The sequence below is a fragment of the Dasypus novemcinctus genome, chromosome 27 (genome assembly GCF_030445035.2).
Source record: "Dasypus novemcinctus isolate mDasNov1 chromosome 27, mDasNov1.1.hap2, whole genome shotgun sequence".
NCBI classification, from domain to species: Eukaryota; Metazoa; Chordata; class Mammalia; order Cingulata; family Dasypodidae; genus Dasypus; species Dasypus novemcinctus.
The window spans coordinates 12,277,215-12,300,386 of record NC_080699.1 but is presented as its reverse complement, the minus strand read 5'-3'; positions in this window follow the sequence as shown (position 1 = coordinate 12,300,386).

The window sequence follows — 23,172 nt, the reverse complement described above, 5'->3', positions numbered from 1 at the left end:
CTTGTGCAAAACAAATCTTATCTAATTTCATGAGCCATGAAATTTTTTCTTTATCCCTCTTCTGCACAAGAATTGGAGAGTTGGTGGAAATAGGGAGGTGAAAAGAAAACATTTTCCAAAACTCTACAGAAATTTTGTAAAAGGTACTCTTAGAAGCGTTGTTGAGCAGTGATGTTTGTGTTAATCCCACACAGTGTTGATGTTAATATGACTTTTTTGGATGGGTGGCCAAACTCAGGGCCACTGAGAAAGCCATTTCCACCTTCATTGTTGGTGAGAATTTTTCATTTCTAATTTTAAAGGTCTGTTTTCTGACTTACGATCTGCTTTCTCCTCGGCTGCACCGAGTGATTGCTTTCCTTCTTTGCGGTGCAATCAGCAGAAAGCCGCTAAGCATCAGAGGGATATGTATTGTTTTAAAGTGCACCCCTAGATCAAGTCAACAGCACATATTTTACATTCACTCCCTTCAACTTTCCAATCTCCATTCTACAGCATTGCTGACTATATACCACCTAATCTTTGAAAACCTAAACACTGTTTCCCTGTATCCATTTCAGGTGATGGAAATGTCAGTGGAAGCGAGGTCAGAGGGTACACCTGACCAGGCTGTTTAATCTAGGCTTTACTTCTTGATTGATTTCCTTGTCCCTAACGCCAAACAGCAATGTTCTAGAAAAAAATATGGGCAACTAATAATAATTTGAATAAACAGACTTGCCTAGAGTATTAGAAAAGCAAAGTCTTGATTAGTCTTGATTCTTAGATAAACTCTGAAAGCTAAAAGTTATGCAATATAAAATCCATATAAAAATAACTTTATGTTATATATCAGATAATACTCTTTTTTACATGCCTTGAATTGGAAGTCTCTGTCATCTCAGTGTTCCTCCGATTGTACCGAATGAATCCAAGCTGCTACCGTGTAGACACAGAAGCTTCTATTGACTTTGGTGAATTGAAACACGGTGAGATGAAATACTGCAGGATTTTCCCAGAACAATTTTTCATATCTTATCTGAATTCCACATGCTCTTCTGCCTGACTTGTATTTTCATCTTCTCTTCATTGTTCTCCAACTGATTTTTCAGAAATGACCTACAGAACCGCTTTTATTGAAATTATTTCCAACTTGTTCAAGCAATTCAGAAGCACTTTAGTCATAATCTCTAAATGAATCGTTTTCATAAATAACCAAAATCGAACGTTTGAGACTTTGAGAGTTTTATTCCTAAGTTGCACCGAAGATGAATCCTATTTGGCTATTCCCAGAAGAAAAATCTCTTTTGTGTACAGGGACCGCTTTCCTGATTTTAAGTATATTGAGCCAATTTTTCTTCAATCACCCTGCTGAGGCATCAATTACTTTATCAAGGAGTGCACAGTATATCAGGGTCAGATTCCTTAGGTGAATCTCACACCCAGAAATGCACAACTTTGGGCATGCTCAAATAGGTGTTTATGAAACACTATCCCCTTAAAAAATTTAACCAGGCTTATGTGACGATGGCTAGCTAGCCAGCAGGCTCGCACATGGTTTGACTGAATTTGCTAGAAGGCATTTATATTCTGAGTTTAATGCTTGATATCCCAGAGGCTTGGCATTTGGAATAATGACCAGTAAACTGAATTCTATGATATTTCTGAATTTTCTCAAGCATACAGATAAAATACTATCTGTGAACTCAAAATAGGCATTAACTTGCATTAAAATGCACCAACATTGTTTTTTCAGGTGTCCTCGACATTACTGACCTTTGCCATAAGGAACATTGGAAATATTCAATGCAGAAAGAGGTAATAAAACACGAAACAGTGGAGAGAGGGAAGAGTATACAACCTTCCGTGAAATATCAAGGGATATGATTTAAAGGAAATGAAACAGAACTTTGTGTCTCAGAGAGGATAGGAACCCAATTCAAATTACCTAAAGAGGGAAAAAAAGGTATTTTAACTCGTCTTACTAGAAATCTAAGGGATGGTGTGCATCTCTTACACAGCTTGCTTTTGGGATTCAAAAGAGGGGCCGTTTCCAAAAGAATTGCAGCGATTTTGTCCAGAAATCATTGGCTGGGTCACCAAAACAGGTAGGTGGTTAGATGATAGCTAGACAGACAGACAGGCAACCACCTCAGTAAAAACACGTGATGCTGAACGACGCAGTCTGGTATTAAAGCTGCTATCTGTGAAAGATATAGGTCTTCTATATTTTCCAATGATGATTTTCTTTTCCGTTTTTCTGTTTGTCTGTGTGTATATTTAAAAAAAAAGAATAGTGCTGCCTCGTGGTAGGAGCACGTTTTGGAGTCAGACGTGCTCTGAATCCTAGAGCTGCCGCTCACTGCGTGACCTGGGGCCAGTTACTTGGCTGCCCGAGCTTCAGTTTTTGTCATATGTGGGATGTGGGTGATAATACCTACCTCATAGAGACTTTACAAAGATTAAATAGGATAATATATTTAAAGTGCTCAGCAGAGTATCTGGCACATCAAAATAATTCATTAAGCAGGTGTGATTATCATTAGGGCTATCATTATTACTATCATCATCATCTGATCGCTGTGGACAGAGTCTTGATCGCCCTCTGAGCCTGTTTTATGTACCCCTAAGCCTTTAAATCACAGCCCTGCTGGCATGGGCATCAGCGAGGCTGGTTCCCCCACACGGCCCCACACGGCCCACCAACAGGTAGAAACGCCCACGTAGTCTGCCGGACATTTTCATTTACACACATGAGATTTTGATGCAGGTTGCCAAAATCAGCTCTTTCTGTGAGCAAGATTAGCCCTAAGGGCTGTCTGCTGTGAATAAAGATTTTCTTTTCTGATTTAATTTATCTACTGATATTCCTAAAAGAAAGATAAAGATCATAAACTGTCTTCAGTGGGAAAGATATGTTTGCATTGGGAAAGCGCATCTTCCATGTTCATAGGGAAATTAAGCACTGAATGTGTATCATCGTTGGGAGAAAACTTCTGTGGGAAAATTCACCATGCCGTATTCTGATAGCTAGGGCCAAGCTGATTTTGAGACATCCTTTTCTTTAGGTAGGGTAATTCAGATCCATTTGTGTTGACCATAATAGAAAGGGATTCTTCCATCATCTCTTGTGAAAAGTTGTTCTTAAACTTTAGGTTCACTTTTTTTAAGGAAGAGTATCTCCTTACACGGAAATCACCTTTCTATCAGCAAAGAATTACTGCTCTGAATTTGTTTAAATTCGTTCATTATTTCTTTTCAATTCCCTTTTCAACTGCCAATGTGCAAAAAAGTTTAGTGAAAGCTTAATCTATGGTCTAAAGAGCAAAATCTACTGAGTGTTGGCTCAGTGGAAGATAAATTTGACAGTCTTTTGGATAAAAGAAGATGAAATTTTGAAAGATATTGTGAGAAATTGGAAAATTTATATGATGAATACAACATAATATAGAATCTTGTTAAAAATAAATTTCTCATACATGCACATAAAAATATTTATGAAACAGTGTATCTCCAATAATGTGGAAACTATTTCCTAATGTCCTTAATATGGCCAGAGAGTAGGGTATGTGTAGGAGATTAAAGAAACAAGAGAAGCTGGGCTCTGGTTTCCATGACACTTTGAATTCCTTTATGGACTCCCCCAAGTCAAATTCCTAACAGTATAAGATACACTGAATGATGATCACAGGGAGTGTTTACAAGATTGGAAACATACCAAATGTTAACATTGCTATTATGCAGTGATAATATGGATGATTCATTTCCTTCTTATCTCTACTTTCATGTATTTTAAAAACATAATATAGGAAATGAAAAATTGTAAAAAAAAAAACCAAAAACCTAAAATAGAGGAAATTTTTAAATCAAGAGACTACTTTTCATAACTCAAGCAAATAAACTTTAAAATCTCTACGAGGGAAGCAGACTTGGCTCAATGGATAGGGTGTCCACCTACCACATGGGAGGTCCAAGGTTCAAACCCCGGGCCTCCTTGAACCATGTGGAGCTGGCCCATGGGCAGTGCTGATGTGTGCAAGGAGTGCCCTGCCACCCAAGGAGTGCCCTCCCTGTGTAGGGGAGCCCCACGTGCAAGGAGTGCGCCCCATAAGGAGAGCCGCTCAGTGCAAAAGAAAGTGCAGCCTGCCCAAGAATGGTGCTGCACACACGAAGAGTTGGCCCAACAGTATGATGCAACAAAGAGAGACACAGATTCCCGGTGCCACTGATAAGGATAGAAGCACTCACAGAGGAACACACAGTGAATGGACACAGAGAGCAGACAACTGCAGGGGGGGGGGCAGAGGAAGGGGAGAGAAATAAATAAAAAATAAATCTTTAAAAAGGTTAAAAATAAAAACTATAAGAAATGAACAATTCTGGTTAAATATAATTTACAAAAACAGTAGAAAGTTTAACAAGACCAATATCCATATTTATAAAGAATAGAATAACTTATTTATTTAGCTCATATTTAAAGTCACTTAACAAATACTTAAAATTTCATGAATAAAGGCCTTACCCATCTTTTCTTAGAAATATTCATTGTTACTTTATATTTTCATTGCTATTATAAATGATACATTTAAACAATTATTTTTCTAACTATGTCTGAGGCATAGAAATAAAATTGATATAAATATATTGATCTCAGAGGCAATTAATTTGTCAAACTCTTACGATTTCTAAAAATTTGACTGTAGAGTATTTGGTTTTTTCTATATGGACAATCACATCCACAGTTTATGAAAGACTTGTTCCCTTGTTTCCAATTCTTTTTAAACATTTATTTTCTTTTTTATTGTCTTAATTAACTGGTTAATACATCACGTACTTCTAGTTCAATGATAAATAGAAGCAATGATAACATGAATGCTTGTGATATTTCATGTATTAAGAATGGATAGTTTCTATATATTTTAAATCATAAATAGAAATTTCATTTAATAAAACACTTGCTGCATCCATTGAGATATATTATATAACTTTTTTCTTTAAACAATTTTAGTGTTAAATTTAAATTATTCCTGAAAAAGTCCAGCTTACTCATGATGTATTACCATGCATAATGGATATGGCTAGATTTGCTAATACTTTGTTTAGGATTTATTAATGAGGGAAATTAGCCTGTAATTTCCATTTATCACACTTACTTTTGTTATGAATGTTACACTGCTCTCTTAAAATGAATAGGGAACAATAAACTTTCTTTACATGAAACGTTTTGTGAAGGATCAGACTTATTTGTTCCATGAAGATTTGCTAGAACTTGCCTGTAAAATGATGTGAGCCAGTTGGTTTCTTTGTAGGAAGATTTTAAACCATTAATTCAACTTCTTTCTTCCTATTAAGCCTATTTCTTCTTCAATAACTGTTGATAAGTTATATTTTTCTTAGAAATTTTTCCAAATAGTTTTTTTTTGGCATAAAATTGTTCATATTACTTTCATATCTTTTTAGTCTGCTAAATCTGTGGTGTGCCCAATTTTCATTTATAGTATTGATTATCTGGGACTTTTCCTTTTTATTTTTATTTTTTTAAAGATTTATTTTATTTATTTCTCTCCCCTTCCCCTCCAGTTGTCTGTTCTCTGTGTCCATTTGCTGTTTCCGTTATTGTCAGCGGCACGGGAATCTGTTTTTCTTTTTGTTGCATCATCTTGTTGTGTCAGTTCTCCGTGTGGGCGGCGCCATTCCTGGGCAGGATGCACTTTCATTCATGCTGGGCAGCTCTCCTTACGGGGCGCACTCCTTGCATGTGGGGCTCCCCTACACGGGGGACACCCATGCGTGGCAGGGCACTCCTTGCGCGCATCAGCACTGCGCATGGGCCAGCTCCACACGGGTCAGGGAGGCCCCGGGTTTGAACCGCAGACCTCCCATGTGGTAGACAGACGCCCTAACCACTGGACCAAGTCCACTTCCTCCTTTTTATTCTTAATCTCAACAGAGGGTAAGCTATTTTATTAGTGTTTTCAAATAACAAAATGGGGGTTCTATATATCATTTATCTTTTATTACTTTATATGCATAAAAGTATATAGTAGTTTCACTTCCTAATAAACTGAAAATTTTAGAATTAAACAGTTACATCAATACCTAAAATTGTCTTTTATCTTAAAGTTGGTTTTGTCTGATATTTATCATGCTCTCCCAAATTTCTTTTAGTTAGTGTTTAATACTGATGTCTTTTTTCCATTCCTTTATTATCTGTATGGTTTGGTGAGTCTTCAGACATGTCATAAACTAGAATTTTGCAGGGTAGAGGGATAATCCAATCAAAGCCTTCTCTTTTTTTCCTGCATTTTCTATTTTTTCTGCTTTCTAAGCTTTTTTGAGTTCTTCGGTTGTTTTTTTTTTCAATCCATTTTTTTCCTTTACTGCTTTGATGTATATATGTATAGAAATTATTTTACATAAAGACAATAAATAGTAGATACCTTTATTCATAGCAAATCTTTTCTTCTCCATGTTGCATTTGACTTGGTCATTGAAACTCTTAGTTTGCTGGAATGCTGTTAGAGTAAATTAGACTATAGTATGCAAATGGTTCTGAGTGCTTTTCTTTAAGTGCTATATTGAGCATACAGGAGAGAGGGGAAGAAAGGGATTTGTTTTCCACTGTAATTCTGTATATTTATATACTCCATTTATTGTTTATTAATTTAAAATACATATATTGATATGGAAACACTTAAAAAATCTATTTTAAAATAACCTCCTACATACTTCTTATATTAGCCTTCCTTTTAGATTATTTTCTTCTACAATAACTTGAATTACAGAAAATTAACTCAGTATTCATATGAACATTCAAGTAGTAAAGTAATTTTTCTTTGCCTGCTAAATAAAGGAAAAGAACCTAATCTGTCGTGAACTGAAAAGTGTTGTTCGTACTGCAGCCATGTTTCAGTTGCATTCTTAATCAAAATTCAAAATGAAAGTTATCGACAGTAAACTCTGTGGAACAGGCTAAGGCTGCAGATTGGAACATAGCACTGACCTTAGAGAAACGTGATCCAGATTACTTGCCAAATTAGCTAGGTTCCTCAGAGGAAACACTCTGAAAAGTCAGGTAACAGGAAACTTGGCAAAAAGCTAGCAGCTGCCTTCCTTTTTTGGCTTTTGTGTCCCCTCTGGACGTGGACTGCTGCTCACAGCATCTTTGGTGCCTTCCTCAGAAGCAGGATTGCAACGGGGTTAGAGTCAGGCCAGCTCCTCAGAACCGGGCACCTAGCCCTTCCAAACGGAAAGCCCTGGGATCTCTCTCTGCCTCTCTTTCCTCAACTACAAAATGGTGATAACTAAGTATACCTACTTACAGGCGTGTTTATTCAACTTTACACAAATGTTTATCAAATACCTACTATGTGCTCACTGTTTCAAATTCTCAAACATCCTGTCTCCTGGGGAAAAATGAATAAAATTCTAATATTTTCATCTAAAGAAGACAACCTCTTATTTTATTGTGCAGAGTTAAGTTTGCTCTTTCTTTTCTCAGTCTGGGCCTTGAACTGGCAAAACCAGAAAGCCTATTTCTTTTTTTTTTTTTTCAGAAATTAAGACTCCTCCTCCTCCACACCAAAAAGTATCTGTCACAATTTCCAGACTGAGAAAATGCTTATTTCTTAATAGCATTTTGTTTCTTTTTATATCATTACTTTAGAGTGAGAAGTTGTATGTGTGTGTGTATGTTTTATAGTGATAGGAGAAAAATTAGTACTTTGCAAGTGCCAGCAATATTGCTGTAAGAAATTGTTCACAGGGTGTTTAAGTTGGAAATGTAAGTGTTCTTATTTTTTAAGTAGCCTCATAAACTATACTAGAAATAAATCTTGAGACACTAAGTGCATAATAAATGAACAAAAAATGCCATCTGAGTGGTTTGAAATTAAGAGCTCTATGTATGGGATAACTGCCTGAGCATTATCGGGAAAAACAAAGAGAACTATTGAGAGCTGACCATCCAAAAGAATTCTACTCACTCCTCAGGTCAAAAGTCCTCAGCAATTCCCAGTTGCCCATTAAAACCCTGACGGCTTTCAATGAGCTGGCATTTTTTCCAAGTCTAATGTTGACTTCCTTTAATATTCTAAGTTCCAGCTGATCTGAAGAGCTCACACCTCCATCTTTATGTTTTCCAGACTTGCTGCAAGTCCAAATATCCAAATTTCTTTCTATCCTTCCAAGGTCATATTTTCTACAAAGATTTTCCTGCTGATTCTAGATGAACTGGCTTATCTTTCCTTCCTCTGAACTATTATAGATCTGTACCTAAAATATGACACCATCCCATCTTCCTATAGGCCATCATTATTGACATAAATCTGCCACTATCACAAATAGCTGGTAAACTCTCCAAGAATAAGAAATCATTTCTGATTCTCCCAAAGTTCCTGGCATATGGTAGTCAATAGATGTTTTGTTAAAGGATTAGAAAGTTGCCTGCTGTTCAAACCAAATAAAATTAGTGTGTTCAAAATTGATTTTTTAAATAAATTCACATCTAGATTTACTAGGATTATCTAATTATTTTCAACTAATAATGTATATACTATGGCTTACTTTCCCCCAGAAAATAATATTAGTCTCCATTTCATTCAGAATTACCCTCATACTAACTTTCTCGGTGCCCTGAGTGCTTGGCAGATGTGACCAATGCACTGCGATTAGTCAAGAGAAAACCAGGAATACAGTGTCAAACCACCACAAATTCCATGAAATTTCTAGCAGACCATATTTTTAAAAGAACTAGTTTTGGAGTATGCAATGCCCTGCCATTGCTCAGTTAAATTTTTAAGTCTCAAATGTCCACAGGCTTTAATATATGTCCTCCGTAAGGAAGGATGCCATGTCTGCAGTTTTCAGTGCCTATAATGAATGCAGCATTGTGCCGCCCAGATTCCCCCTTCAAGACCAAGGAGCGGTAGCTGCTGATGGCCCACAGCTATGTTCTTCCCTGGGCATCAGCCAGAGGCGCTGGTTGATCATCCGCCAATCCCAGGAGTGGCCTATGTCCAATGACTGGTCCAAATGGAGTTGCCAAGGCCATCTGGGAAGACTCTGAAGGTCCATCCCAGCTCCAGAGCTCCTTGTGTTATCAGCTGAAGCCTCTGTTGTCATCACATCAGAGTCCTCCCTCTACCCATTCTGCTTTCCCTCAGTCCCTTATAGGTTTTGCTCTTAAAGTATGTCCTAACATACTACTTGCACATCTCTATTTCAAGTCTATTTCCAGGAACTAAATCTAAAACAGTGAGAGAAAAATATGATTAAGGAAACTATATGTAAATATGCTTTAGATAATCAAAATTCTTATTTGCTTTCCCATGCACAATACATGTCATTTACTTTTAGGATAAGTACCAAAATGAGATCACCCTGTAAGTGTTCGCTAAAGGATTGCGATGGTATTCTACTTTTCAATTCATCATCTTATATGACATGAGCAAAGCTTCAGAAATGGCCAATAGTCAAATACATACACACACAAAATCATCAAGTAAGTTCTTCCCATACAGGAAATGTATCAGGAGAACAAACATAAATGTAAATGTAAAATTCATTAGATTAAGAGCAAAGCTACCATGGAAATGGGGCCAAGCTCTTAAAACCAGTTGCTCCCCTAAGTTCTACATTCTCTCCATTCCCCTTCTGGCTGTTTTCTGCTCTGCAATAGGCACTCGTGTTCTTCCAGCTGCTGGATGTTATTACTTCTCTTTGTTATTCTCCTCGATTTTTTGTTTTATTTAATAAAAAATGGAAGCAGTTTGTGTCAGACTAGTAACAATTTACATATATTGGGAAAAAGAACAATGAGGAGATTGTATGAAATTGTATAAAAACTCTTTTAGGAATACCTGAGTTCACCATTGTGACCAAAAAAGGGTAACTTTCAGGGATTGTAAGGCATTTAGAGATATATGAAGAATAAGTGAAATATCCAATATTCTGATAATTGTACATTTATCAATGAAGTAGTAGGAGACACTTTATAACCCTACTGTAATTTTGCTGCAAACTGTCTTGAGTGCCAGTGTTATGATGCCAAGGCTTAGCAATTCTGACGGATCAGAGGGGAGCATACACAGGGAAGCACGATTTGTCAGAAAGAACTTTTCACTCTACGCAAATGTGTTTAAATGTGGCTTGGTAGTTCCTTTGTCATTTGTGACATTTTGTATTAGCTCAGAGACACTGCTATTAGGCAGCATGGAAAGTACAGCCATGTATATTTCTTTTTTTTTTTTTTAAGATTTTATTTATTTATTTAATTTCCCCCCTCCCCTGGTTGTCTGTTCTCTGTGTCTATTTGCTGCGTCTTGTTTCTTTGTCTTCTGTTGTCGTCAGCGGCACGGGAAGTGTGGGCGGCGCCATTCCTGGGCAGGCTGCTCTTTCTTTTCACGCTGGGCGGCTTTCCTCACGGGCGCACTCCTTGCGCGTGGGGCTCCCCTACGCGGGGGACACCCTTGCGTGGCACGGCACTCCTTGCATGCATCAGCGCTGCGCATGGCCAGCTCCACACGGGTCAAGGAGGCCCAGGGTTTGAACCGCAGACCTCCCATGTGATAGACGGACGCCCTAACCACTGGGCCAAAGTCCGTTTCCCAGCCATGTATATTTCGACATGCTCCTCATACTGTTCTATTAAAATGTGGAAAAATCCAGAAGAAAGATGAGCAGAAAAGGATATGACCCGATGCTCTCTGGGTTTAAGTTTTTAAAATGGCAATCAAAGGTTGAAACAGTGTATTCTATGAACAAGTTGAACCTTCCTGTTATAGCCTGTGCTGAGAATGAACTCATTGTTCTTCTCAATTCAAAATGAATCTAAATGTATGAAGTATAGGCTTGTGGAATTCAAAGATTTCTCTTCTCAGTGTAAACAGTGCTATAGTAGCATTAATCAAGTCGGAACAAAGGGCTATACCATCCCACATTGGGAGGCTGTGACAGGTGACACTGGGAAAAGAAAGTTTAGCATGGGGTGGGGGCGGTGGGGGTGAATGGGGTCCTCATATTTTTTGAATGTAATATTTTTTAAAAAATGAATAAATTGAGTAGAATTTGGAAAGAAAAAAAAAAAAGAAAGTTTAGCAAATGGTGGAGCCTTGGTTGGCATATGGTACTTTGCAATGTATTGGATTACTTCTCATAAATAATACCCTTTCACAATTTTGAGTTGGGGAGGGTAAGAAAAGAAAGGTTAAATTCCTCCTTGAGATTATGAACCCCTCAAGAATATAATAACAGGGAAGCGGACTTGGCTCAGTGGATAGGGCGTCCACCTACCACATGGGAGGTCCAAGGTTCAAACCCCGGACCTCCCTGACCCATGTGGAGCTGGCCCATGCTGATGCGTGCAATGAATGCTGTGCCACGCAGGGGTGTCCCCCGCGTAGGGGAGCCCCACGCGCAAGGAGTGCGCCCCGTAAGGAGAGCTGCCCAGCGCAAAAGGAAGTGCAGCCTGCCCAGGAATGGCGCCGCACACACGGAGAGCTGACACAACAAGATGACGCAACAAAAAGAAACACAGATTCCCACTGCCGCTGACAACAACAGAAGTGGACAAGAACAAGAACACGCAGCAAATTGACACAGAGAACAGACAATGGGGGGGGGGGGTTGGGGGGGGAATGAGAGAGAGAGAGAAAAAAAAGAGGATAATAACAATAGAGTTGCTCAGAATTGTGCTGTAAAAATCCCAACTGTGCGGCTGTGGTTTGTTGAATTAGTGGGACAATGGGAAACTCCAGATCTGGTCTCTTGTGTTCTCCCATCCAGCCAGTCCTAGGAGTTTCCATAGTTCTACCGTAGACCTGGATCTCTTGGCTTGGCAATTTTTGGAAGAGCATTGGGAAATCTAGTTTTGATTTCTACTCCCTGAGAGTTTAAATGCTGGCATTTGGCTAAAGATGTCAGGAGAAGGTAAATGTGATCCCTGTAATAGTCATTGCTCTGTGACCTGTACCCAAGACCAGACACCTCTAAAAGTTTAAGATCCACCTTTCCACGCCCTCCTTCCCCTCTGCCTGCCCTTTCCTCTTGACGAGTTCGCGGCCTGCCAACTGGCCTCCCTGCCTCCCAAGTCATCCCGCACCCCAACAGAGCACTTATCACTTGGTATCAGAATTTCCTCCTGGTCCCTTTATCCCTTTCCCTGGGAAGTGCATTCCCTGCTTGAAGGAGCTATTTATTATTCATCTATGTGTCCCTGTACCATGTTGCCTGCTGCCTACAGAGGCTGAGTTTCTTGCAGCTTCCCACAGCACCTGGGGCATGCAAGCTGGAGACGACAGAGAAGGAGCCAGACCAGGGCTTCTCCATGGATTTCCACATGTTGGCATGAGGTCCACTAAGCTTTGCCTCTGGCATCCTGGAGCCTGGCATAGGGGAGATATTATAAGGAAGTATGTTAAATGAGTGAATCAGTGAAGACGTGGTTTACCCATAGAAACTTTCTTGTAGTAGGAACTATTTTTGATGATCTATTTCCTGATATTCTTGTATAGGAACTACATGGACTCTAATAGCAAAATAAGCAAAGTTGCTTTGCTTCCTTTCCATAGCTATCCTATTTTAGACCCTAGGGCCTCAGTCTCTTTAAATGACCCCCTGGATATGTAAAGCCCTACCAGCTTGCTCTCCCTTCCAAGGCTACATAAAAAGAAACTTCTCCTGTGTGCCATTCATTTAACAGAATCAGTGTATGTGCTGCTGTGAAGCATGGTTTATCTTCATATTTAGTTTTCCCCCAAATTATCTGCATTTTAGAAAGAGTGTCCGTGTCGCTGACATGAGCCAGTGCCTACTCGATTTCTAGCCTCATTTTGCCACACCCCCATACACATACAGCCCAGCCATCCAAAACTAAATGAAATTCCCAGCGCACGTCTTATCTCACTTCTCAGAATAGAGCACCTTTTTCTGTGTAATTAATTCTTTTCAACTCAAGCACCATATCGCCTGCTAAGGCAGCTGTGATTGGCTGTCAGCACACCTGGGTTGTAGGTTTACTTCCATGTTACACTGTACTTAACACGTACTTGTCTTCCATCCCCAACTAGAACGTAAGGTTCTTGGTGCTAGGTGCAGTGGTTACCGTTTTGGAATTTTCAGCACTTGGCACAGGGTTCAATGTGCACCAAACAAATAATTATCGAGCAATTGAATAAATGATGAAACGAACGATCCAAAGTAGTAGCTAGCATGGTCATTTTTACCAGGACTTGAGGTGCAGTGGGGGGAAGAGAGGACAGTGGTGCTTTCTGGCACCCAGGCCACCATCTGAAGGCTGACCTCACTTTTCAACCAGGAAAACTCTTACTTGTCCCGGTTACCTGCAGACCAAACCTGTACTCCTATTCAGTGTATAAAGCAGTGTACAAGTGAACTATTGTTTTTTGTGGGGTTTTTTTTTTTTGTTTTTTTGGTGTGTTTGATTCTGCCCTGGGCCTCTCACCAAACAGTGAAAGAGATTCCCTTTCATTAACTAGGTTGCATTACACGGCAATGGATCACAATTGTTTTTCCAATTTTTATCGAATTATTTAAGGTAGGCAAGGCGTGCCTCCCCGAAACAAGATAAATATTTTACAGTTGGGACCACATGTTAGCCTTCTGCTTGGATCGGCCTGGGTCTAGCACAATTTGGGCACACTGTAGGTGCTGACGTGGCTTGGCTAACGAATTCCCCGCACCGCAGGGCTGTGGGCATTAGGGGCGCCTGGACATGGGAGTCTGAGGCCCCCCAGCGCGTTTCACAGACTCTGGATTCCAGATTGCTCGGCTGCTTCTGAGAGCACGCCCGGAGCGAGGCAGCCATCTGGCAACGGATTTTTTTTTAATTTCTCTGTGCAGCAGAGGTGAAATGAAAGTTCAGTCACAAATTTAAATGTCTTTAATATGATAGAGGCTATTAAATATTAAACTTTGAGTTAAGCTGATATTTGTGTAGTGGTAAGTAGGCTGTTGAAACCAGAGAAATGTGCCCTGGCCTCATCACAGCTACGTCCTGCCTCTGTCCTCACTTTTGAGCTCAGAGAGCCTAAAGTAGGTCCTAATTCTCCAGACCAACTTACCTATCTATAAATCAGATGTCAGGATTTGGGGACTTTAATATGTGGCTAACCTTAGAAATAAAGAGCTGGAGTTTTCACTTTGTGGTCTGGGGAGAAGAATGAGAAACTTTCATGGTGATGCCCTCCAGGGCTGGGGAAATTTGGAAAAAGAACTGCCCTTCTCTCTTCCCCACGTAAAACCATCTTGCCCCATACCCAGGAGGCAAACTGCTCTGCTGCAAATATGTTGTCAGAAAGATTGCCTCCAACCTATGGCCCTTCGCCCATCTCCAAGCTCGGCTTCCGCTCTGCACTGTCCACAGAACTCTCTCCTGGAATGTTCTCTCCTCTTTCATTCCCCTGAATAACTCCTACTCAGCCTTCAAAACTTAGTTTAAGTGCCTTCTTCTCCAGGAATCTTTCTCTCGTCCCTTCTCTGGGCTCCCGTACCACCCAATACACACAACTGGCTTCCTATGTAGCAATAGCATTTGCCCCTATTTATTTTTGTAAGATTCTCTGTGACTTATTTGAGTTAGGAACTGACTCAGATTCATCTCTCTCTTCCCCTCCCCCAGCACAGAGCCTGGAATACAGTAGGTGCTCTATAAATGAGTACTGAGCTGAACAAGGCGAATTTCCCATTTACCTTTACTGCCTTTTATTCCTGGCTGCTTTTCTCCTCCTTGGTGCCCCTCTCCTCGATGTTGCTCCCAGGACACCCACCCAAACTCCCTGCAGGCTGTGCCTCAGCAGCGATCCCTGCTCTCAGTTCACTCTCTCTTGCCCATTCTCATCACATCGACCATAAGACAATTAACGCTCTGCTTGTTCATAGCCCTCATGTTGCAGATGACCCCGAGAGGCTGGTACTCACTCACCCAACTCATCCAGCCAGTTGCTGGTTCAACTGAATAAAGCGTCCACTTCTACCATTTTCACTTCCAAACTGTTTGCACTCCACACATGACTTTTTCTATATCCTGTTCCATCGAGACTGGCTGGAATATTGAATCCATAATGAACTAATTCGTGCTAAGAACTGGACTAGTCCAATAGAAATAATACTTCTCAAATGGTAGAAATATCAGGCATCGCAACAAAAATTATATAGAGATATCTATAGAAGATGATGCCCTCAAATCACACCAAGTAGGAAAGTTCCTACTTTATCTAACATCATTCTTTTTTGTACTGACATCTTCATGAAGAGATAACAAAGTCATTCAGTACTTTATTGGGGAGGTTGAAAATAAGAACAACACATTTTAAAATGGAGAGAAAGTCACTTGTGAAAATATCCTAATATGTCCCAAAGACAATCCTCAATCAAAAGGACCTGAGAAAAACTACTGAGGAGGTTAATGTTTAGCCTTAACAATGCCAAGGCCATGAGGTGCCAAAGATGCTGGCCAAGTCTAGGAATGATAGAAGAGAAGAATTTCAACAAGTTAGAAAATTGGTTCTTTTATCCTATGTATGCCAGGGAAATGAGGATATAATGCCTAAAGCTGGAAATGCAGACATTGTACTTTTTGTTTTTCTTGCTTTTGGTTGGACCAGTTTATGAAGAAATACAGCCAAGAGTTTTTCTTTAATGAGGTTCACTGGAGGAAAAACAGAATGCTTCTGAGTTTTGTTTTGTTTTGTTTTAGGCAGAAATCCATTTCTAGATGCATTTTTTCATTAACAGTTTGGCTATCATCCAGAAAATATTCACTGGGGAATGAATCCCACGCTAATACATGAAAGCGTATCTACTTCAACCTCAGAGTCCAGTGAGGTTCAAAGCTATGACACTGCCAGGGCTTATGCCAGAGTTATGTTTCCATTTCTATTACTTGCAGAAATAGCTAACTGCCTATGGAAAAGACTTTATGATAAACAGCTTGCATATAGTTTTAAATTATCCATAAAAAGAGAATGATTTTCCTTGGTCTTAAACAGCTGTTTTAAGGACAAAAATTTTAGATGCTGTCATGGGTTGCAAAATGGCCCTAAATTCTCTATATCTCGTTCCCCCAAAAGCTGAGTTTGTTCTCCACCTCTCATATTTGGGTGGCCTTGTGATTTGCTTTGACCAATACAAAATGTCAGAAGCAACAGTGTGGGACTGACTTCCAAGCCCAGGCCTCAAGAGACTCTACAGCTTCTGCTCTCAAGCTGGGAACTCCTCTATCACTATGTGAACAAGCCCGGGCTAGCCTATTGGGTGGAAAACCACATGGAGAGGGACTCCAGTCATCCCCAAGAGCTCAGCTGGGAGGCTGCAGAAGTAGGAAGGGTAAAAAGTGCTTGTTGTTTTAAGCCACCAAGTTTTGATGTGGCTTTATTTTCAGCAAACGCTAATTGATCCAGATGTCTTAACTTTACTGGTTGGTTTCTGGATAAAGTCAACTGTGCAGCCTGCTGTATATGTGTGTCAGTAACTTCTTTCTAGTGGGCAGGTACATTTGTTTGGGATTTTCTGGCATCTAGAGCATGGAGGAAATCTCAGCCAGTCATCAGGTTATATAAGTACCCATACCAGCAACGGCCCCCTACCACGTGCCATTGGAGTGAAAGGGGGTCAGCCAATCCCACCTGATCCATGATTCTAGATTCCTCCCAGATGACCAGTAAAGTAGCTCCCAAATCGTAAAACTTTTCAAACGAGTATGCATGATGAAAATGCTTACATGGGATGACCACGGTGGTGAGAGGCTGAACTCAGTTTAGGTCAAATTCCAATTTGATTCTGGTTCAAGGAAAAAAAAATATGCCCTGGAGATCACACTCCCCCAGACCAACCTTGAATAAAATGCTTAAATTAAGATGACTGAATACTTCAGTATAGGTCCAAATATAGCTTTATGTTACGAAGACTCTCTAGAAACTAAGTGAGATACTGCCTATCTTTTGGTGGTGATAGAGTGTTTATTCTAGGGGAGGCCAGCTGGAACTGAGTAATTCATGTGACGGCACCCACAGTGATGGCCAGGTGGTTGTCTGGGATTGATGAGTGGCAATCAGTGGAGAACTATCTGCAGTCTAGAAAGATAGTTACGGAGCTAGGGTTCTATGAAGAGAATGATTTAAATAAGAACAAGTGAACAGATTGACATATGACTAGAGGGAAATGGGGGAGGAGGAGACTCTATACTCCATTTTCTCATCTTTTGAATCATTATTTGAAAATTATTTAGCCTACTGCTAAGCATATGTAATCAAAATTTTCTGAGTTATACAAGTATAACAGTATACCCTTTTGTACTGTGCTGGGTCTGGCTTAGCCAGTTGTTTGCTTTCTGTTATGTTATCACAACCACTCTGGGACCCAGTTATTTTATCTTTCAAAGTACACATTTAAATGATCTCTCTTCACCCATTTTCACTTGAATCATAACTTCTCATTTCACTCATTCATGAAAATGTTCTAAGAAAATTACTGGGTGGGCCAGATTTTTGGAAATCTTGGGAACAGTGTCATAGTTATCAAAGACCCATCAAGATTTTCCTTATGCTGCAGCCAGGTTTTGGTGCTGGTGGTTTTATATGAGGGCTGTCCTCCAGTATGCCTGAGTCAGAGCTCATTACAGGGCTTAGTCCAACACAGAGAAAGGCAGCATATTTATTCTAAGCCAAACTCTATAAAGGATTATGAGCCTTAAAGGCAGGGGGACAAAATGGAAATGCCAGCTTTGAAGACAGGATGTGAATGGGAAATGGAGGCAAAGGCAGGAACCTGGAGGACAGAGGACCAGAGTAATAGCTTAGGAGTCATAGTGGAGGGTCTGGGGTGATCCCTGCAATCATCATGTCCTTGTCCTTCGCTTGTAGGATGGCAGGTGCAGGCTCTGTACCTATGTCAGGTTGGCAGAAGATCAGGATGGACCCTGCTTGGACTTAATATGTGATACTGTATTGGTTTCATTTTTTAAAAATTATTTTTTAAATTTTAAAAAATTATTATTAGTTTTTCTCTTTAATAGAACCTGTCCTCTTTCTTACTTGTTAAGCATCAGCAGAACTTGTAGCAGCTCACAAGAGATGGATGACTGCTAAACATCTTGGAAATTTGCAAGGTAGTAAAGATTAAACCACTGGGAGCTTGAAATCAGCCATGGTAGGATTATTTATAATAAGGAAATTGGCAAACAACTATAAATTTGGTTGCTTTGTTGTGTTTTCCGGGAAGCTGGTTTACCAGTGCACTACTGAAAGTGCACCATAAATAAATTAAATTTTCAGCCACAATCCTATGAGGTCTATATTCTTGGGGTCCACATTTTTCAGGTGAGTAAATTGAGGCACAGATAGTTGACGTAACATCTCCAAGGTCACAGCTTGCGAATTGAAGTGTCTGGCACCACACCCAGTTGGTCTATTACCAGAACCTGAAGTTTTAACTAATGAGCTCAGGCTCTCTCCACTTTAAAATTCCATTTTCTACCATTTTTTTTTTTTTCATGGAGAAAGAATTTTATCAGGAAAGTTTTTTTCTTTGTACTTAGAAGAACATATTTATTTTCTTGTGAGGAGGAATATTTTTAAAACAGGGGTTCTTAAGGGGCCCATGAACTTGAATTGAAATTCAAGAAAGCATTCTTCTTGTGGGACATATTGGTGCGGGTGTGATATATTTATTTATTGATAATATATTTATTAAATAATACACAGTATAGTGTGAACTTAGTCAGGGGTCCGTGGTTTTCACCTGACTGGCAAAGGGATCTGTGGAACAAAAAAGGTTAAGAGCCCATTTTTAAAGGAACCACTTTGTGTGCTTCTTTACCTTTAAGTGAAGTGACTAAATAGATGGGAGCAATCTGGGTGTACGGATTAGCTTCAACCCAGATTAATTGGTAATTCCTTTATAAACCAATTCTATTTAGTACCTTCTTTGTGTCGGACACGGTTCTAAATGCTGGAGGTAATGTAGGTGCTTATGTTTTAGTGGGCTAAGAAAGACATGTACCAAATAAACTAATAATGTCATTTATATATTGAAACAAGTTAAACAACCTAGGATAATAACAAGATGGAGACAAAGAGGGACCTTTAAGTAAAGAGACATGAAGACGTGGGGGAAATGGTCCAGGCCCTGAGAAGAGCAAGTGGAAAAGGCTGAGGTTGGGGAAAAGCTTGAGAAGTGTGAGGTCTTTAATGAAGGCCAATGTATGAGAAGGAGACCAGAAGGAGAAGCAGAGGGCAGATCATGGAGAGTCCCTGGGACTTTATTCTGATGATAGTGGGAAACCACTGGAGTGTGTGGAGAGGTGTGATATAATGGGATTTGTGCTTGGAGAAGATCGCTCTGTCTACTACATAGAGAATAAAATTATGGGGGTAAAGAGGACGCTAGAAGACAAGCACTCATCTGCCAATTATCTGAACAGTTGAGAAATGAGGATGGTTTTAACAGGGTGGGGTTTTTTGTTCATTTGTTTTGTTTTCCGTCTTTTGTTTTGGCAGAGGAGATGGTGAATCCTGACTCCACTTTTCATACAATGTCAGATATTGGGGCTATTACCTCCCTTCTCAGAGTCTCTGCTTCCTCACCTCCAAAATAGGATGCTAAAGCCGTGGTCTCCCTCGTGCAGGATGTGATGATGGTAAGTGAGAGAACATAAGTGAAGGGCCTAGAACAGTGTGTGGCACGGCGGTCTTTACCATGATCCCGCCTTCCTCCCACAGGTGTGTGTTCTGGTCACCTCTTCCAGTTCTCTCCTACATGTATCACTGAGAAAATGCCTCCTGAAGTGGAGTCCTAGTCAGAACACTCTAAGAGGAGGTGACCTCTACACCCTCATCCTCCTAATTTCCCATTAAAGGCGGGAAGGGAGCGCCTTCTGTTATTCAGGGTGGGCCCAGGCAGGCCCAGCCCACCAGCCTTCTTAGGGTGGGAGCTGGTCATACCGGAAAGACCAACCAGGTGATTAGGAAGCTGGGACTTCAACCTCAGGACAGAGATGGGAACTACACGTTGAGTTCAAACACAGGGTGTTGTTTCTTGCAATCATGCCTAGTTAAGGAAACCCCAGAGAAACTCGGGACCCTAGAAGCTGGGGTGAGTTCCATGATTGACCTGGTCAGGCTCATGGAGAGGACTCAGCAGCTCGAGTCTGAGACCCTCCCAGACCTGGCCCTACACATCTCTACTTTGGTCTTGTTCTTATTTGTATCCTTTTACTATAATAAAGCTGTAATTGTAAGTACAGTGCTTTCAGAGAGTTCTGAGTCCTTCTAGCAAGTTATCAAACCTGAGGTGGAGTGGGAACCCCAAATTTGTAGCCACTTGGTCAGAAGTGCAGATGGCCTGGCCCCTGAATTTGTGACTGATACCTGAGCGGCAATCTTGTAGAAGATGCCCTGAACCTGTGGGGAATGGCCTAACTCTGGGTAGAGTCAGAAATGAATTGAATTGAGTTACAAAGGTCTTTGTACCCACATGATTGGTGTCAGAAGCTGTTGGAAGTTAGAGAAGTTTTTATAAAACTTAAACACAGGCCTTCCCTCTTTCCTTTGAGAAGAAAAGTTACACATGCTAGAAGCCCTAAAACCCAGGCTTGGCCCTTCCCACCCATGCTGACCGCCGGGCCTCATCGGCCTAGTTGCAGTTGGTTCCTTGACTTTATCTACAATGATCTCTCTCCCCTCCTGCTCTGTGACCTTCTTGAGATTCTCATCCCACCTCTCCCTGACTAGTTGCCCCTCATTCTTCATCTCTTGTCTTGGATGCCATTACTACTTTAGGAAGGCTTCTCTCCTACCCAACGCCTCCTTTCAGATCCAGCTAGCTGAGCTTGCCTTTCAGGCTGCTGTGTAATTTCTTGGTTTCTCACCTATTACCATCTGCTGTGCATCAGATCCTTGAGACTAGAACCTCTGCTATATCTGTTGTTTTGTTCCCAATGCCAAACATAATGTCTGCCACATAGGAGCTCAACAATATTTTGTAAAATTACCGGGCAAGCCTGCAGAGAAGCAGAAGGTTCCTTCTTCTATCCCTTGAGTTCTGGCTCTGAAATCCCTGCAGACCCTCTAGTTTCATGTACACAGAGTAAAACAGCGCAGGTGATGCTGATGCTAGTTCACTCTGGTGAGTGGCAACCGGCTGGCTCCCCGATGCTGCCAGCCCACCACCAGTGCTCTCCCGCCCCTGAGTGCCACAAGATTTGCCCAGCACAGAGTGCAGTGTGTGAGAGCTGGACAGCAGGAGCCCAATTACGCCTAACTCAAGCTCCCTGTGTGGGAAGGACTGGCCTATTATTTCCAATGGACAATAATTAACTTGATAACACTTTTTTCAATTAGAAGATGAGGCTAGCTTTGTTATTATTGTGTTTTTCTAAGTCTGAAGGGACTCTAATTCAAATTTCAATTAAAAAGACTAATTTTAAAATCTGAAAACAATTGCAGTTCAGGCATAATTGTGAAATGGTTTCATTTCCAAGAGCTACACATGGCAATGAGTTTAGTGTGGAATGACCTGAATTGTAAAATCTTACAAACTAGAGAATTACCAACAACAATTTCAGCTTCCCTGCCTGCACCCAAGAGGATCTGCACATCAGAGGACTGAGGGCCTTCTGGATAACACAATAGGTAATTGTGCTCCTGATTAGGAGTTAAGGTTCTTGCTCATTTATGCAAGATGTGAAGGAAATAATCATTTCCTCTCTTTATTATTACCTTGGGCTATGAATACTTTTTTAGTTCATGAAAACTTTATTTGTTAGAACCTCTTCTACTAAAGATGAATCTTGGGTCTCTCCCAACTCACCAGAGTACTCACCTTCGGTCTATGCCTTCTTAAATACTACTAAGGATTCCTAGTCATTCAGAAGAAAAGTTGTACCTCAGTAGCACAGTTGCCCCTTTCTAGAATATATATTTCTCCTCTGAAAACCTAGTCTGCATTTCCATAGTTCCAACTTCTCCCTGAGGTTATTTTATATCATTATGCTTCTCTCTTGTTTCTTCTCTTGGTAGACTACTTCATGATTTCCCTTCCCAAATTTATCCAGCAATGTCTTGGGAACATGTTATTCTATGGAGAATCTGCTCTCACCAGATTCTCAATTTTACATTTCTTTTTCTAGCTGAATCACACCACTTTGCCCTTCACCAAATAAGATGCTTTTCTTTCCTCTCAACCTAAAGATTTATTCTGTCCTCTCTTGAGCTGCTGAACTGCTTTCAGACAGGCACGAAGAAGCTTTATCTCATTGCTAAGGTTTGTTTCCTCTCTTTCTCCTGCAGTAGGCACTGAGCTCCTTAAGGAAATGCCTGGGCATCCTTGTCCATTCCCAACCTAGCACCTCTTTTGGCACCTAAACCCTCAGTGATCTCACTTTGAAAAGGAATCTTTCTAGGGAGTGAGAACAACGGTCTAACCAAATGCTGGGGCCTGGGTCTCTCTGCATTACAAAATTATGTGATTAAGTGCCATAATATACCAGGCAGCAACTGTGATTTTATATGAGAATACTGTTGGTTGACTATGGTATTTATTCCCTCATCTAGTTTTAAGTACTTTGAGTATTAAATCCTTCAAGAAATGAGAGAATTTGACAACTGGCAAATGTTTACAAATTAAAAAGCAATCAACACAACCTTGAAGAATTCTTCAATTTATCAGTTCCATTCTGATATATTTTGTCTCCTCATCAGGAGCATCTATTACTTCACCAAAAATGTTTAGGTCCATTTTGTAAATTTAGTCTTAAGAAAAGAAATTTAGTCAGTATAGAATTTTTTTAAATGGGGGGAATAATATAGATATTGCAGTGTTTCTAGATGCTTACTATTTTAAAGAAAATCCAAATGAGATGATTTGAGAGAGAGTAATATCTGACAGTAACATTTTAGATCACATTGATCTCTGGAGCAATACTTTCTTGAGCCAGTGTCCATTTATTTGGCTCATCAAGAGGGCAGGGACTCAACCTGAGTCATAGCTTACTGATGTGGTCAAGTCAAAGCAAGGGCATCTCAGCTGAATCTAATGCAATCAAAGGGCATCACACCCAGAATAGATTAGTTTACAAAAATAATCTTTCTCTTTTGGGGATTCATAAAATGATCTCAAACTGTCACAAAAATACAGTGTACCCAAGGAATGGAAACTTGGTAAGAGATACACACATGC